General features: G+C 38.0%; 1 protein-coding gene and 1 pseudogene across 1 annotated transcript in view; both read right to left on the reverse strand.

Annotated features, from left to right (window-relative positions):
* Nucleotides 1-12,101, reverse strand: part of LOC150109886 (uncharacterized) — a 226,230-nt gene that overhangs the window by 102,336 nt on the left and 111,793 nt on the right. The window lies entirely within an intron of this gene.
* Nucleotides 9,366-9,449, reverse strand: LOC150109887 (U6atac minor spliceosomal RNA; annotated as a pseudogene).

A 12,101-nucleotide genomic window follows, 5' to 3' on the forward strand; every position in this document is an offset into this window, starting at 1 on the left:
GCTTTGCATTATGAAACCTTGTAAATAGGAAGAAAAGATATGACTGACATATTTAAAATTGATGAGGCTAGAGATCTGGGGGGTTGATGGCAGACAGAGAATATTGAAATTCAGATAACATATTGCAAGAGTTGGCAAAATAGTTCAGAGGATTACTTGGATGCTGAAGAGCACATTGACAAATAAAGATGATGTTATTATATCTCTTTATAAGGCTACGATTCAGCCACATGCTGACTACTGTGCACAGATTTGGTCTCCTGCATTTCTTGGGGATTGGGAGGTGATAGACAGGGTTCAGGGATGAGTGACCAAGCTGGTGATAGGTCTGTGGAATGTTCCCTATGAGAATAGATTCAGGGTGTGTGTGTGGGTTGCAAGAGTTTAACTGACAGGCAGAGGAGAAAAGATATGATAGAAACTTATAAGTTACTAAAGCAATTCTATAAGATTGATACAAAAAAGGATTTCAATACATGGAGAGTACAGGGAAAACAAGGGATCATGCTTTGAGGTTGTCTAAGAGTGTGGTTAGTAAGGGTGTGCAGACTAGGTTCTTTACAGAGTGGTGAATGAGTGAAATGGATTGCCAGAGGTGACTACAAGTGCTCCAACAGGGAAGAGGTTTAAAGAGATGTATAATAGGTATTGTTAATGGATAGAGTGGGTACCTCAGATGAGTCCTTTGACTCCATGGGGTGCTCATATAAATAATAATAATAATCTATAGCTTTATTTGCATTTTGCACAGTATTAATATGACTTATTAATATAATTCATAGACTATTAATATAGTCTATGTGTGATCAGCAGTTCTTAGGATAAATGAAGTCACTAAAATGTTAAGTAAAAGTCATTGATCTGATGTGATTCTCTCATTGATTGGAGTTTTGTATATGCCATGTAAGGCCTAATTTACATGTGTCTGACAATTAGTATTGTATTGCCAGTAAAGACATGATAATCTGTTACTAGTTGTACTTTACAATTTGGTATTGATTAACTTTGAAGAAAAAAAAAAAGAGAGAGAGAGAGAGAGAGAGTCCCTAAATTAGAAAGATGGAAGCTCTGCATATCTGTTTAAACAGGAAAACTCACTATATCAATAAATTAATTGCTTTTAATGCATTACTTTTTAGTGAAACTTTTGTAGATATGACTTTAGTGTGTGAAGGTAAGTGACTAAACTCACACAGAATAGTGCTGTCTGCATGCAGTTCTATCTTTTATAGCATATTTCTTGAAACCACCTGTAAATATCCAATTATAATTCTCAAAGATATAAAATACACAGATTGAAAATAATAACAGATTTTATGTACAAAGATAAAGTGAACATTTTGAAGGATGGATAATAAGCTTTCTATGCTAGTGCTGCTGAAAGTCTGAATGTGCACAGTTTTTACAGAGGTTTCACACCAGAACACTTCCAGCATTAATCTTCAGGAAAAGTGTGAACATGACTCAAGTAACCAAGCCTTGTTACTTGCTGGGGGTGCAACAAAAACAACACAGCACTGAATTGCCACTATTAAGTAAGAGGAAGACCTCTGACTAGATTTCTTAGCAGTTCTAACAGTAACATGAAGACTAAAGTATCATCAAGAATGTTGAAAGTTTATTTTTCACTTGGTTAGACTATAATAAATTTAGTTTAATCCTTTATCCAAGTGTGAGCAAACAAAGTTTGCACCTGAAAGTATCTTCAGGACTGGGGTAAGGTGGCACAACACCAGGGCAACTCGTTGCAAAGGTGGAGCAAGATACCAACACTCCTGTCTCAGTATCTCCTATAATGCAAAACACGTCTCCTTGCGGATATGTCTAATGTTATGCATTAAAGGAAGGGCCACTACCCAGACTAGTTTCGACCTTTATTGAGGTCTCTTCAGTGGGAGCCAGGCCCAAGTGGAGATACCAGGCAGAAGCATTAACAAGGTCATCTCTACTGTTTGGCAACTCCTATAGGTAGAGATGACCTTGCTAATGCTTCTGCCTGGTATCTCCCACTTGGGCCTGGTTCCCACTGAAGAGACCTCCATAAAGGTCAAAACTGGTCTAGGTAGTGGCCCTTCCCTTAATGCATAACATTATACATATCCACAAGGAGATGTGCTTTGCATTATGGGAGATACTGAGATAGGAGTGATGTTAACTTGCTCCACCTTTGCAACGAGTTGCCCGGTGTTGTGCCACCTTACCCCAGTCCTGAAGATACTTTCAGGTGCAAACTTTGTTTGCTCACACTTGGATAAAGGATTAAACTAAATTTATTATCATCAAGAATGAATGAACTAGACACATCAGAGAATATTATGTCCAGTAAAGTCATTCACAAGTGAAAGAAGGTCAGAGCTCTCAGGAACTAACTATTCACTGGCTCAGTTTCTGTTTCTAATCAAGAATATACCCTATTCCAGCTTCAAACTTACTTCCATCTGTGCAGAGTTCAGTGTTGGTAGAAGGATCACAACAAAGTGAAGATACAGAACTGGATACATCCAGAGTGCCTACTGTTGTGCCAAACAATCATGAAGTACATGATTAACAGCTTCAATTACAAGATCAGAATATTACTCAGGAGAAGATACTTGAGTCAGTTCATTATCCTTGGAGATCCTTGTCACAACATGAATGTGGGTTATGCTGCATTACAAAATCTAAACCTAGAAGTATCATATGAAACTGTATGAAAATAGCAGAACTGAATCTGAATTGCCATATATCAGATCTAGCCATGAAAGTAGAGTTGAAGAAAATGATGCAAGAGATGAAGCACATGCAAAATGAAATAAAAAGAATTACAAGTAGCTGGAAGAGTGCAAAAGAATGGAAGGAAAGGTAGCCATACCAAAGAGGTGATGAATGATTAGAGAATGGCTCTCTGTGAGGATTCCATTATTAGAGGTATACTGAATGAGAAGGTTTATAAGGTTTGTTTTCCTGGAGGTAGAATGAGCATAATAATTGAAGCATTGGTTATGAGGAATAAGCGAGTAAAAGAGTTGGTGGTAACAGTGCTAGGTATGAATGATTTGGATGAAAACAAGAAAAATGCTAGATTGAATATCAGGAGGTTGTTAAGGAGAGAAAAAGATAACAGTGCGATAGGAAATGTAGTCAGTGTGTTGCACAGGTATGATAGTGATGAATTGACGTGACAAGCAAACATAATGAATGCTATGTTAGCACAGCTATGTGAGAAGAAAGAAGTGCATTTTGTGAATCTGTGAGATGAATTTGAGGCACAGATGGAATTATACAAAGAGGATGGGCTGCATTTATACAGTTTTGGTGCAAGTTTGCTGGAGAGATTGTTGCTGGACAGAGAGGTAATGAATAGATTTGAGGTGGTGAAAAAGAGCAAGAAAGCAGGGTAGAGAAGCTTGTGAATGGCAAGGTGAGTATTATGAGTAAAGTAAATGACAGGATGGAAACACAACATAAAGAAGAAAATAGGTGAGGGGATCAAGGTGGATGGGGAAGTACTTCATGAAAGTGCAGAATGCTGGATTCACAAGTGAATGTGTGAGCAGGCAAAAAAGGATACAGATGGCCTGGGATGGGAGGGGAGAGTTTGGATGGGAGGAAAGTTTAAAGTTGTAGAATTGGTCATAATATAGAGGAAAGGGCTCAGGAAGATATGGAGGAGTGACATCTGAGAAGTGATGTTCATAGGATTTGTAGAACAAGAAATGATTTGTTACGATAGTTTACTAATGCCAGAAGTATTCAAAATAAGGGGAACGAAATTGTTACATTGATTAAGTTTATTCACCCCAAAATTGTTGATAATATAAGTGAGACATGGTTAGATGAGGATGACATCCTGAAAGGAATAGAGATGAATGGATATGATATTTTTTGTGAAGAAAGGGAGGAGGAGTGCTGCAGATAGTAGCAGATGAGTTGCCCATTTAAGGTAGATTTGCAAGGGACAAATAGTGGCAGCAGTTTTGAGGCAGAGGTGAACAGATTGAAATATTTAGTTGCTATAGAACCAGTAATGGGGAGGGTGGTGAGAAGGAAATGTATAGGCAAATTAACATGGTTAGCAATAAATTAATAATCATTATGGTGGTTTTAATTATAGTAATATAGACTGAAATAATGAGACTGCATCTGGGGAAAAAGAGAATGAATTTCTGGAATTTTTGAGAGACAATTACCTTATGCACTACATAGCAGTATGAGCAGTGCTTAGGCTAATGAAGCTAAAAAAAACTCTAGGGAGTTTTTTTGATATGTGGCCAGCAGAAGAAAGAATGATTATAAAAGGATGAAAACTGTGCAATGATAACCACTGCAGAGGATATAGTTGGGGAATTTAATGAGCAATTCATAAAGGCACTTAATTCTTGTGAATGTGACATCATGCAAAACACTTCAATGCAGTGGGAAGGGTGGAGGAGGAGGAACTGTTAGTAAGTGAGCAGGAGATATATGCTGAATTGATAAAACTATGTTAATAAAGTTGTAGGACTGAATGATATTTCACCATGTTTTTTTGAGGGAATGTTCTGGGAAGTTGACAACAGCGTTTACATATCTTTTTAATATGAGTCTTACACTAGGCCAAATTCCAAAGGAGTGAAAAGAAGGCAAAATTGTTCCGATTCATAAAGGAGGTGATAAGACTAAAGCTTTGAATAATAGGTTAGTCTATGTGTTTAGAGTTGTGCTCGAGAGATTAATGAGGACCAAGATCCAGAACAGGAGTTGGCAATAGAAAAATACTTTTTGATGGTCAACATGGATTTGTTAAATGAACATCGTGTTTTAGCAATCTGCTTACTCATTACAATAAGGTGACAAATACATTGAATAAAGGTAATGGATACATAGTGGTATATTTAAATTTTTCAAAGGCTTTTGAAAAATTTCTACATGATAAGCTGGTAATTAAATTGGAAGGATGGGACAGTAATTAGCATGCTGGATTGGCTGTCTAACAGGTATCGGTGAGTTGTCGGTGGAGGAGTGATATCCCAGAAGAGTAAAGTTACTAGTGATGTACCCCAAGAGTCTATTTTAGGTCCATTGCTATTTAATTTGTACGTAAATGATGTTGGGATTGCGATAATATACAATCTGAATTGTGATATACAGTTGTTTGTAGATGATGCAAAGTTGGGAAGAGTTATCAGGAGCAGAGTGAATGTTGTGGATTTACAAGAGGACCTGAATGAACTGGCCTGGCTGAATGAGTAAATAAGTGGAGTTATCAGTTCCATGTTGCAAAGTATAAGGTTTTGAAATGTGGAAAGCAAAAATGGAATGTAGAATACACAATTGATAGAATTATCTTGGAAGAAGTTGAGTAGATGAGAGATCAGGGAATGATTGTAGACAAAAACCTAAAATTTCAGGGATATATTTCTAAAATCTGAGAAAGCACAGCAGATAATGGGAATGATGTAGAGGGCACTGACTTGTAGAGGTATGGATGTTATAGGTCCATTGTATAAGGCTTTTCAGGTCACATATGGACTATTGTGGACAGATTTGGTCACCTGGTTTTCAAAAAGATGAAGATGTATTGGAAAGAGTCCACATGATTGACTAAAAGTATTTCTGGTCTGTGGAATGTTGAGTATGAGAACAGATTGAGGAAATGCAATTTGCAGAAACTGGTGGATAATAGGAGGAGAATATAATTGAGACTGAGACATAAGTTGTTAAGGAGTTATTACCAGGTTGATGTGGAGGAGATTTTGCACAGAATGAGTGAAGACAGGGAGAGAACAAAGAGGTCACCTCTATAAGGAGAGTGAGCAAGGGGATAAGGAGCAGATTTTTTGCATGAAAGAGTGGTTAGCAATTGGAATGCTCAAGTGCAGTGAGTACAGAAACAGTGAACATATTTAAGGCATAGTATGATAAACTGGGTGTGTGTGTGTGTGACAGTCAGACTTCTTGCAATGAGTCTTTTGACTCCATGGAGTCAAAATAATAATAATAATAATAATAATAATATATTATATTATTATTATTATTAACAATTTAATTGCAAAGCTACATAAATTTGTTGAATTCTTTTTATATGAAACTATATCTGCGCTTATTGTGTGTGTGTGTGTGTGTGTGTGTGTGTGTGTGTGTGTGTGTGTGTGTGTGTGTGTGTGTGTGTTATGTTTCATCGAGTCGTTTTTGACTCCTGGTGATTCTTGGTCTTCCTCTTCTCCTGCTTCTATCAACTTTAGCAAGCATCATCATCATTTTCTTCTTCAGACTGTCATTTGTTCGCATAATATGTCTGAAGTATGACAATTTTTGCTTGATGATCATAGCTTCGAGGGAGCACTCTGGCTTTATTCTGTCTATCACTGATTTATTGGTTTGCTTTGCGCTCCATGGTATTCTTAGTAAGCGTCTCCAAACCCATAATTCAAATGCATCTATCTTCCTTCTTTCACTCTTTCTCAGGGTCCAACTTTCACATCCATACCGTACCACAGGGAATACCATTGCTTTCACGATTCTGATTTTTGTTGCGAGGCTAATATCTTTATCTTTAAAGATCTTGCTTAAATTTGGCATTGCTTTCTTTCCAAGTAATAATCTTCTTCTAACTTCTTCAGTACAATAACCATCTTTATCAATTCGGGATCCTAGGAACACAAAATTGTTAACTGCTTCCATTTTCTCCCCATCTACTTCAAAATCACTAAGTTCACATGTTTTGCCATAACTTTTGTCTTTTTGAGGTTAAGTTTAAGACCATATTTAGCACTTTCTTCTTTAACTTTCATAATAAGTTCCTCCAAATCTTCTTTGCATTCTACTAGCAAGGTGGTATCATCTGCATACCTCAAATTATTAATATTTTTCTCACCAATTTTAATTCCAACTGAAGATTCCTCCAGCCTTGCCATTCTTAAAATGAATTTGTTGTACAAGTTAAACAGGTACGGAGATAAAATACATCCTTGTCGCACCCCTTTACCTATTGTAAAATACTCAGTTTCTCCAAGATCTGTTTGAACAGTAGCTTCTTGTTCATAATAAAGATTCCTCAGACTCCCATTCCTCTGGGACTCCCATTGTTCTTAACACATTCCACAGTTTCACATGGTCTACAGAGTCAAAAGCCTTGCTATAGTCAAGGAAACAAAGGTAGACATTCTTTTGATATTCCTGTGCTCTTTCTATTATCCATCTCACAATTGGCTATTTGATCTCTTGTTCCTCTGCCTTTTCGAAATCCTGCCTGTTCATTTGGCATTTCTCTCTTCATGAATGGTTCCAGTCTTTTCTGAATGATCTTAAGACTTTATTTGCATGAGAAATCAGTGCTGTAGTTCTTATTACAATATGATAATTTTGATGAATATTTTAAAAATAATAAACTGCCTTCTTATTAGTAATGAGTTTTTGTGACACTTGGAGTTATACAATGTTTTTAGTAGCTCTGATTTTAAAACCTGCTGTTGAACAACAAACTACAACAAACAACAAAAAATTTAGAATGGATGCAATACTTTCTAAGGGATCTTTCTCGTCCACACATTGTCTCCAACTTTATAAATTTCTCCCTGTTGAGAGAAATTCACTTCCAGCAGTCATTTTTTGAAGCACACCATGCTCCATCTCCAGCTTATAAAAATCATCTTCGACTTTCATAACCACCGCAGTCACATATTCTACACAATCCTATTTTGGATTGTGTAGCATATGTGGCTAGCTGACAAGTTTTGACATGGTCAAAATTTGTCAGCTAGCAAGTACTAAGGCAACTCATGGTAAAGGTGGATCAAGCTCCCATCGCTCCTTGTCTTAGTACATTCAGCCATGTGAAGGTGTGCAAGAAAACTGCTCTGTTTGGAAACTGGCCAAATTCTGAACTGGTCAGCCAAAGTCCAAATAAACAAAATGTGTGTTGAACTTTGGTCAGTGTGAAAAGAGACCAGCAATTTTGCAAACTGGCAGATTTCGGATTTTGGCTCTAACATATATACACTACATTTTGATCATAGCTGAAAGATGTTGGAAGTTTTTTCCACTTGGTTAGACTATAATAAATTTAGTTTAATCCTTTATCCAAGTGTAAGCAAACAATGCTTGCACCTGAAGTATCTTCTTATGGTAAAGGTGAACCAAGCTCTCAACACTCCTTGTGCATTAAGGGAAGGGTCACTACCCAGATCAGTATCGACCTTTATCGAGGTCTTGTGAGTGGGAGGCAGACCCAGAAGTGGTGATACCAAGGCGGAAGCAAGAGAAGTCATATTTACGTATACAAGTTGCCAAAAGGTGTCTCACCTTATTGTTAAATTATTCTGGATTTAGAGAAAGATGTTGGAAGTTTTTTTCCCACTTGGTTAGACTATAATAAATTTAGTTTAATCCTTTATCCTAAGTGTAAGCAAACAGTTTGTGCCTGAAGTATCTTCAGGACTGAGGCGACTCATAGTAAAGGTGGACTAAGCTCTCATCACTCGTCTTAGTATCTCTCATAATGCAAAGCACATCTCCTTGTGGACATGTATAATATTGAAACCATCGAAGCCAGTCTGGGTAGTAGCCCTTCCCTTAATGCATAGTATTATACATGTCCACAAGGAGATGTGCTTCCAACATCTTTCTCTAAATCCAAAGCAATTTAATAATAAGGTGAGACACCTTTTGGCAACTCATATAAGTAAATATGACTTCATTGCTTCCACTTCACCACTGGGTCTGGCTCCCACTGACGAGACCTCAATAAAGGGCGAAACCAGTCTGGGTAGTGGCCTTTGCATTATTGCATAGTATTATACATGTCCACAAGGAAATGTGCTTTGCATTATGGGAGATACTAAGACAAGGAGAGATGAGAGCTTGGTCCACCTTTACCACGAGTTGCCTCAGTCCTGAAGATACTTCAGGTGCAAACTTTGTTTACTTGCACTTGAATAAAGGATTAAGCTAAATTTATTGTCATAGCTGAAAGGTTAAAAAGCGATACCACGAATGAAATGAGGTAATATAATAAGAGGGCAACTAGAGTTCAAAAGTAGAGAAAACTTTAAGAAATTCGTTGCCTCCCTCCCCTCTCCAAAAAAGTTTAATGTCTTGGGTCCCGATGGGGGGCCCATATCAGATATATACTAGGGTCAATAGAGCTGTCAGTTCTTAAGTGCATTCTCTCAAAATGGGACAACAACTGATGAAATACAAACTGATCTATAGTTTGATTCATCCTATTGCCACTCTTATATAATGGAACTACCTTATCCTCCTTTCATTCCTTATTCACCTTTTCCCATGGCCAGACACTCACTCTCTCTCTCACTCACTGAAAGTCAGGTCAATGAAGTTGTCAGTTTTTAAGCACATTCTCTTAAAACATGTGGCAAAATCCAATCTGTTGTTTATTGACATCCATAAAAAACTGGTTAAGTGCTACAAAGGAAGAAGCAGTGCCTTAATCTTATATGTATTAGGCCCAGTGGTTAGTTCGTCCTTATTGGAAAACAAGTCAAACTATTTAATAAATATACTAATTACCAGTCATCATCGCAATGAAAATATGATGTTATCAATAACAATGGGAAACCACCAGGTGGCAAGTGTATGAAGATTAGTGTGTAAGAGCTGCAGCAAGATAAGTAAAGTTTATACAGTATTTATCATGCGATAATTATAAGGCATCAAGATAGGGGTGGGACTAATGGGCTTCTGCATTTCATGTATACTAATGCCAAGAGTATTAAGAACAAGAAGGGAGAATTTTGGCCTTGGTTGGCTCTTCCTAGCCACAGTTATTGGCATTAGTGAAACATGGCTGACAAAAGATGATATAGTTAGTGGGATAGAATGTGAGGGGTATAGTGTGTTCAGGAATGACAGAGAGAATAAAATGGGGGGAGGAGTGTTATTGATGATAGCAGATGAACTTCAGCCAAGGAGAATAGAAGTTGAACTGCAGGATAGAGATAAGGGCACATTTGAGGCTATTTGGTGTGAGATTGAGACCAGCAGAATATAATATACAGTTGGGTGCTGCTATAGACCAGGTGGTGGAATAGATGGTGGAGATAGTATGCATAAGCAAATAGATGCAATGAGTGGAAGGAGGGTAATTATTATGGGGGATTTCAACTATGGTCACATTGATTGGAAGGAGGAGAGGACGCATGCGAGGAAGGAATTGGATTTTATGCAGTTATTAAAGAATAACTATCTGCGACAGCATGTAATGGAAAACATTAGGCATTCGAGAGTGCTTGACCTAGTAATTGCATTTGAGAATTTGACTATAATGAATATGACCGCATTGCCACCAATTGGTGAGAGTAATCATAGGGTTTTGACCTGGGAGGTGGCTAAATGTGTGGAATTTTCAATTAAGACAGGGTACATGTGGAATTATTGCGCTGGTAAGTATGACAAGATTAGGAGATTGCTTGTTTCAGTGGCATGGCATGTAAAACTGCAAGGGCTGGATGTTGATAGTGCATGGGTGGTGGTTAAGGAGCGTTTGCAGGGGGTAATGGCTGACTGTAAACCAAGAGTCCGAATAGTAAATCAAGTAGGGATTAAATGAATGAATAACACCATTAAGCTTCAGCTCCAAAAAAATAAACAACTGTGGAGGGAATTTAAGGAGAAAGGTGACCTGCAGACACACGAATGGTATAAAGTGCAGGCCAGAAGGGTAATGAGTGTGGTAAGAAAAGCAAAAGTGGATTATTAAAAGATGATATTAGTCATGCGAGCTAAAGAGAATCCCAAACAGTTTTTTTTGATATGTTGCAAGTAAAAGAAAAAATGTACACAGCACAATGATTTTAAGGAATGCTGATGGTAGGGAGGTAACCGAATCAGTTGATATAGTGGAATTACTGAGCAAGTACTTTGCAAGAGTATATCATCCAGGTGGTGATATTGCAGGAATGAAGGAACCAACAGCTTATACGGAATTTGTGGTGAATGAAGTGGAGGTGAATAGTCTATTACAAAACCTTAATGTGAATACATCTGTGGGATTGGATGGTATACTAGCTCGTGTTGTACGTGAAGTGGCTAAAGAATTGTCAGTGCTCTTGACCATTTTGTTTAATTTGAGTCTCAGGTCTGGGTTAGTCCCAAGGGGGTGGAAAGAGAGGAAAATAGTTCCACTGCATAAAGAAGGTTTCAAGACCGCTGTTGCAAATTATCGACCAATCAGCATATCAGGAGTCATTGTCAAGGTCTCGGAGAAAGTAGTCAAGAGGAAAATACAGGAATGGATAGATGAAAATGGGATACTGTATGGGGGACAGCATGGTTTTGTGAAGGGTAGATCATTCCTCAGTAACTTGCTCTCATTTAATAACACAGTGATGGCTGAACTGGATAAGGGTAATGGGTTTACAGTGATTCTACTGGACCTTGCAAAGGCCTTTGACAGGATACCACATGAAACTGTAATCAGTAAACTGGAGCAGATGGGGATGGATATAGGGTTGGTGAGCTGGATAGGAGGGTGGTTGATGGAGAGATACCAGAGAGTGGTTTATTCAGGAGTTGAGTCTCCAAAAAGACGGCTTGTGACGAGTGGTATGCCACAGAGTTCTGTTCTTGGACCACTACTTTTCAATTTGTTCATCAATGATATAGGAAAGAATCTGAGAGGAAGTGTTCACTTGTTTGCTGATGATGCAAAGTTGGGTAGAGCAATTGTGAGTTCACAGGATGTCAAAATTTTACAGGATGATTTGGATAGTTTGGAGGACTGGGCTAGGAAAAATGGATGTCAATTTAATGTACCAAAGTGTAAGGTTATGCATTTTGGGGCGAAAAGAATACCAGCAGTATATCACATTGGTGGAACCGTACTCCAAGAGATTGATGAGGCCAAGGATTTGGGAGTGTTGGTGGATAGGGAACTGAAGTTTAGTGGGCACATTGCAAAAGTGGCTAAATCAGCTCATCAAATCACTTGGCTTCTGAAAAATACTTTAACAAGCAGAGACAAACAAGTTATTGTTCGTCTGTATCGAGCCTTGATAAGACCCCATCTAGACTACTGTTCCCAGATATAATGGGTGCCAGGGTTTCTTCTTGGTGGGGAGGAGGTGGAGAGGATCCAGAGGTGAGTGACCAAGATGACAGCAGGTCTATGGAATGAACCTTAT

The sequence above is a fragment of the Typopeltis vanoorti genome, chromosome 1 (genome assembly GCF_054136105.1).
Source record: "Typopeltis vanoorti isolate ZY-2024b chromosome 1, IOZ_Tvanoo_1.0, whole genome shotgun sequence".
In the NCBI taxonomy this organism is placed as follows: Eukaryota; Metazoa; Arthropoda; class Arachnida; order Uropygi; family Thelyphonidae; genus Typopeltis; species Typopeltis vanoorti.